Below are 6,000 nucleotides of genomic sequence, written 5' to 3'. Positions count from 1 at the left end.
CATATGTTAATGAGATCTCCTTTGTGCGGGCAAAAATGATAATAAAAACTGAACAAAATAAAAGCCTACAGCTATTCCTTTAGGATCAAATTATATAGACACAACTGCTAAGGTGAAAGTGTCTGGAATCCAGATTGCACGTAGTATTTTCCGAGTGATACTACCACGTTTCCTCCCAACTTGTCTGCCAGCGTTAAGGGTATTCGAACACAGCCCATGACTGATGAAATCTACATATCCCAGAATGTATGAGCGTCCAACAGTGATGACGTAAGTTCAGTGTATAAATAACCGATCGAACGCTAGTGGCGCTCTTCTTGGAGACGGTGCCATCTGGTAGAGGTAAGCTGAATACTGAACCTAACACGTTTTGTATTTTTTAATATTCATCCAAAGTAATCCAATGTAATTAAAAGGCATCCAACTTATCAACTTTTTTCTCCCTTTGCTTTACAGACACTCCTCCACGACATGAGGGCAAAGGTAAATTTTATCCACTCAAAACGATTGTTTTGTAGGTATCTTCCTTGTTGCTATGCTAGTTAGCTTTAATTGATTTGGTTGGCTAGCCTGTTAACTGCGACATAACTGCACGCATTTTGTAGTTAGCCACCTGCTACATTTGAAATACATTGATTATCGAGTTCGGTGCATAGGCTTGTAGTAATTTCTAAGATAACATAACATCTTTGACGTTTGTATAGTTGGGGATTATGCAATGAAGTGCTTTGTCATTCTACGATGGACTATTCGCGCATTTTTTTCATGAGAAATACTGTACCAAACGTTTTGGCTCCCGAGTGTCATAGCGGTCTAGGGCACTGTTTTATCGGTCACATACACATGGTTAGCATGTGTTATTGGCGAGTATAGCGAAATGCTTGTTTCTTGTTCCGACAGTGCAGCAGTATCTAACAATTTCCGAATTCAATTACCTACACCCAAATCTAAGTAAAATAATTGAATAATTATATATAGATGAGTAATGAGAGCGGCATGATGCAAAATATGGTATAAATCTATACATGAGATTAGTGATGTTCACATATATTCTTGCATGTGACAAATAAAATGTGATTTATCCTTTTATTAGTGTCCAAGTCTATGTAGGCAGCAGCCTCTGTTGGTGATGGCTGTTTAAGTCTGTTTGGCTTGAGAGCTGTTTTTCACTCAGTTCCAGCTTTGATGCACCTTTACTGTCCTTATCTCAGTGATTTTGAGTCACTGGGGCTGATCATAATTGGCCCAGCGTCGTCCAGGGTAGGCAGTCATTGTAAATAAGAATTTGTTCTTAACTGACTTGCCTACTTAAATAAAGGTTACATTTAATCAGTCTTAGTCAAGCAGCTTTACACCCTACTAAGGTCCTCTGTGAAAACATCACATTAATGACCACTCAAGAAGTCTTATCTGAGTAATTCAGGCTGTTTTGAAGTGTACACTGGCTATTGTGTCAAGATTGTGGTGTTTTCAGGTTCTGTTTCTAAGGGAGTATGCGAGTGCACTTGTTCGTTTAGCCAAAGCCTTAACGTTAGTGACAGCCCATAGAAATGGGCTGTCACCAAGTGATTTAATTCTGTGGTGAACACATGGACATGCCTTCTCAGTAGATTATCACCTGTCCTGGTTCATTACTGTAGCCAACTATTGTGCAATTCTAGCTAGCTTGTTGCCATATTTTCAGTCACAGGTCCCTTATATGGGTGGGTGTGCAGGATGGCAATATCCCTTCTAGACCTGAGCATATGTTGGTAGAACTGTATTGACAGCAATTTGCTGTAAATGCCAGATGGGTGTTGCCGGGCCACGCTTCTGAAAATTGATCAGGATTCAGCCATTTGTTCTAACACTCGTCAATATCTAAAAATAGCTAATGTTACATCTAACATTGGTCTCTGTTCTCTCTTGCAGTGGAGAAAGAAGCGTATGCGCAGGCTGAAGCGCAAGAGGCGAAAGATGAGGCAGAGGTCTAAGTAGAATGCCTCCCCTACAACACCATGGCTGTGACCCTTCTTTCTGGACACTACACAGGACCAAGGATCTCATGTTCAAAGTCTGATCTGAGATGTGCCATCCATGCCAATGAGAGGCTGTAAAGAGGCTACTGTTGTCTTGGTCAAGAGACCACCTGCCTGGGAAAATTGATATGGGGACATTCTGGATTCTCTACTCTTCTACCAAACCTATCCTACTCCATTGCTTTTGTTTATACTTTCCCAATAAAGTTTTTGGTTTAAAGTTGTCTTTGTTGCTTCTGAAACTGGGTCCAGATTGTAATTCCTACCATGCTGCAACCATTTACCATTATTGCTGACAGAGTTCAGTTCTGGTGACTAGTCATATCAAACATTCTTATAGGTGACCCATTATGTTGTGATTCCCTTAAAACCAGTTTCATCACGGGGTTATCAGTATGATAAGGTTATGCTGCATGCCTTCTCGCGGCTGTTGGGTCACGGGTTGTGAGGAGTGCATGGACTGTTCCAGACGGAGCACGGTCTCCTGAGTGGTGCATATCTCAGTGCTAGATGCCCCAGTTTGGCCCGGGCTGTATCACAACTGTGATTGGGAGTCCCATAGGGTGGCGCACAACTGGCCCAGTGTTGTCCAGGTTAGGCAGTTTTTGTCTGGCCTCACCTGTTTATCTAAGTATATGGCTCTTCATGCTCTTAACAACACTAGTGGTGTCACAGCAACACGTGCAACTTAGTTTTCCAATTAAATTTACTGTGAACATTCTCCTTTCAAACAATGACCTGAGGGATTAATGAGCTAAACTGAAGCTCGGGATAATTAGGTGGTCATGGTATGAGGACTAGATTGGGTATTTAGCCAGGACAGTGGGTTTAACACTCGTTATAATTGTCATGGGCTCTTTAGTGACCAGAGGTCGGACACCTGTTTAATGTCCCATCTGAAATCTGGTACCGTACACAGGGCAAAGTCCCCAATCACTGCCCTGGGGCATTTATCTTGGTTGAAGTAGTTTCCCTGGATACCTGGCTGTCACTAAGGACAATTCTGTGGGGGAAAACCATTCATTTAACGTCATGTATAGAATACTGTTATATTGTAGCCAATAGTTCCTACTTAATGCGATGTAAACGTATGTAGGTCTTCATTTTGTTACTAAGTTGACGTGAGAAATAAATTAAACCTCACTCCAACCCAGCACCCCAAATGGTCAAGAACAAACGGGTTTACCCTGGAGGCAAAATGGTTTGATCTCTGGCACTGTCTTGTAGGCTTACAGGCTGTTCAAATATGTCAGCCAAGCATATTCTTTGTTTTTAAACAAGTGATAGATTTGGGTTTGAAAATGGGTTGCCTATTTTTAGGAGATTTATGTTTTTCCCCATTACAAATGCATGTTGGACTATTAATCCACGTCTAAATTACTAGTTTAGGCCCACTGAAGAAACTACATTCCTAAAGAAAATAATGAACTTTCTACTCCATACATTTTCCCTCACACATAAAAGTACTCGTTACATTTTGAATGCTTAGCAGGACAGGAAAATGGTCTAATTCATACACTTAAAGAGAAAATCCCAGGTTATACCTACTGCATCTGATCTGGGTGACTCACTAAACACAAATGCTTTGTTTGTAAATTATGTCTTGAGTGTTGGAGTGTGCCCCTGGCTATCCGTAAATTTAAAAAACATTGTGCCATCTGGTTTTACTTTTGATACTTAAGTATATTTTAGCAGTAACATACTTTTGATACTTAAGTTTAGGGGCGGCAGATAACCTGGTGGTTAGAGCGTTGGGACAGTAACTGAAAGGTTGTTGGATCAAATCCTCGAGTTGAGAAGGTAAAAATCTGTCGTTCTTCCCCTGAACAAGGCAGTTAACCCACTGTTCCTCGGTAAATTTGTTCTGACTTGCTTTGTTAAATAAAAGTATATTTAAAACCAAATACTTATTTTATTTTGCGCAAGTTGCATTTTACCAGGTGACTTTAACTTTTACTTGAGTCATTTTCTATTAGGGTATCATTACTTTTACTCAAGTATGACAATTGGGTACCTTTTCCTCCACTGGGCAATTCTTAGTCGGAAAGCTATTGGTTTATGTAAGGGAACACCCCCCTGAAATGGACAAAAATGAATGGGATGTTATTGGCACCGTATGAAACATATAAACGATGTACAATACCACTCAATTGGACGTCGTTTCATTCAAAACTGATTGCAATTGCCATATGGCAAATGCCAAGTGTAACACTACAAAAATCCAATAGATGGCGAGTGCGCTCCACTGCAATTTTTCATATTGCAAATGTAACACAAGTCAAGACACAAGAGTAAAATTTGGAAAATTTTAGAATTTTTTCAAAAACTTATCACCCCCTTAAAAAAGTGCTTTCCGGACTTTCCAATTTTTTTTTTGTCAATTACACATCTATAACAACTGTATCAATATACTTTTGTCAAATTTTATTATCGTATTTTTTTTTTTACTTGTCCAAAAGGCATATGTTTTGTCCATTTGCATTATTATTTCATAGGAAGTCAAAACTCACTTTTTTTTCTTTGCCAAATGCCATAAGAAATGTCCAAATGCAATATGAAAGATTTGAAAGTGCCAAATCAGGATGTTATGTCCATTTGTCATGTACGATCATAGGAAGTCGGTTTACAAACCCAAAAGTCAGTGAACCATGTCCAAAAGGCATTTATACTGCCCAAATGATATATAGCACGATGTTAAGCCATGAATCAACCTAGATGGTCTATTTGTCATGTATGATCAGGGAGAAGTGGGACTTCTCTTGTTTTTAAAATTTTGGGGGAAAAATGTCCAAAATGACAAGGGCCGCCCCCTATTGGATGGGCATGGGTGGGGGTGGGGTTGGGGGTGCTCCCTACCCAACTGTGGACCCCTTGCTACCCCGTAATGACATTAAAAACCATTTAAAAATGTGCTCCTGGTAACCCGTTCCAATCACCAGGTGCACGGCTGTCCATTTGCAATATGTTTCAATGGGCATTTACCATCACAAATTTGACATGCTCAAAACAACTTCAGGAATGCGAAGTTGACTGGCTCGATGAACTCGGGATGGCCGGGCAGTGATTCTGGTTCCTCTCCATCGCTTGTTGGGGTTGATTTCAGAATGTCACTTTGGTGATGGTACCTCACTGTTTAAACATATTGCAAATGGACAAAAGCCAGCCAGCAAGTCACTGTCCATCAGTCAATTAGATATCATTCTGACACCAAACTGATACAAACTGACATCACACCCACTTTTTCCAACTCGTTTAGAAGCCAACTATCACATATTTCACTGACTGATTTACATAGGGTTGAATGCACTATTTCTATCAAACTGCAGGTTGGGTATGGCAAAACAACTTTGGGTGAATTTAACCACTTCCTGTTGCTCCAGGAAGCTTAGAATCAACACAGGTAGACCTCATAGTGGCCTGATGGATTGTCATTGAAGACAGGTTCATAGGGCATTCATAACCCACATAGGCTTCAGGTTGAATTTAGGGGTGCAGGCAATGTATTCCTATGGGGAGAGAAGTCAGTGAAAATTGTTGAATGTAAACACCTTCTTTTAACTGTTAAGGGTTAATGCCACACGGCCAAGGTTAAGCTTGTACAGACCAGGAGGACCTCAGGAACGTTCCTGAGGTCGAATTGTGCTTCTCACCCTAACGGTTCCCCCGCTGTCACCCAAAAGCACCTGCAATTTAGGGCCAGGCTTCATTATAGGCCTAATTTTTTCATGGTCGCTGAGCTCAGACCGAGCAAGCTACGGTCTAGCGGGGCATTTCGTTGAACTCGGCACGGCCTAGAGATTATGGTAATGCCTTTGCAGGCTCTGAGTGTCTTTAAGCACTGCACTTTGTCACTCCATCCTTGCTGTGTGTGTGTGTGTGTGTGTGTGTGTGTGTGTGTGTGTGTGTGTGTGTGTGGGTGTGTGGGTGAGAGAGCTTTTCTTTGACATCTGTTGGGAGAAATGACTGATTTACAGTTCATGAG

The 6,000-nt window shown here is 40.9% G+C and overlaps 1 long non-coding RNA gene across 1 annotated transcript; it reads left to right on the top strand.

The window, feature by feature from the left end:
• The first annotated feature begins 263 nt into the window (after positions 1 to 263).
• On the top strand, positions 264 to 2,238 carry LOC115132499 (uncharacterized). Its single transcript, XR_003864072.2, has 3 exons — positions 264 to 342; positions 457 to 483; positions 1,912 to 2,238. It is a non-coding gene; the product is annotated as an uncharacterized LOC115132499 (long non-coding RNA).
• Positions 2,239 to 6,000: the final 3,762 nt, after the last annotated feature.

This window comes from Oncorhynchus nerka, linkage group LG7, assembly GCF_034236695.1.
Source record: "Oncorhynchus nerka isolate Pitt River linkage group LG7, Oner_Uvic_2.0, whole genome shotgun sequence".
Classification (NCBI taxonomy): domain Eukaryota; kingdom Metazoa; phylum Chordata; class Actinopteri; order Salmoniformes; family Salmonidae; genus Oncorhynchus; species Oncorhynchus nerka.
The sequence above is the reverse complement of the archived record's forward strand: the minus strand, read 5'-3'. Positions and strand labels throughout refer to the sequence as shown.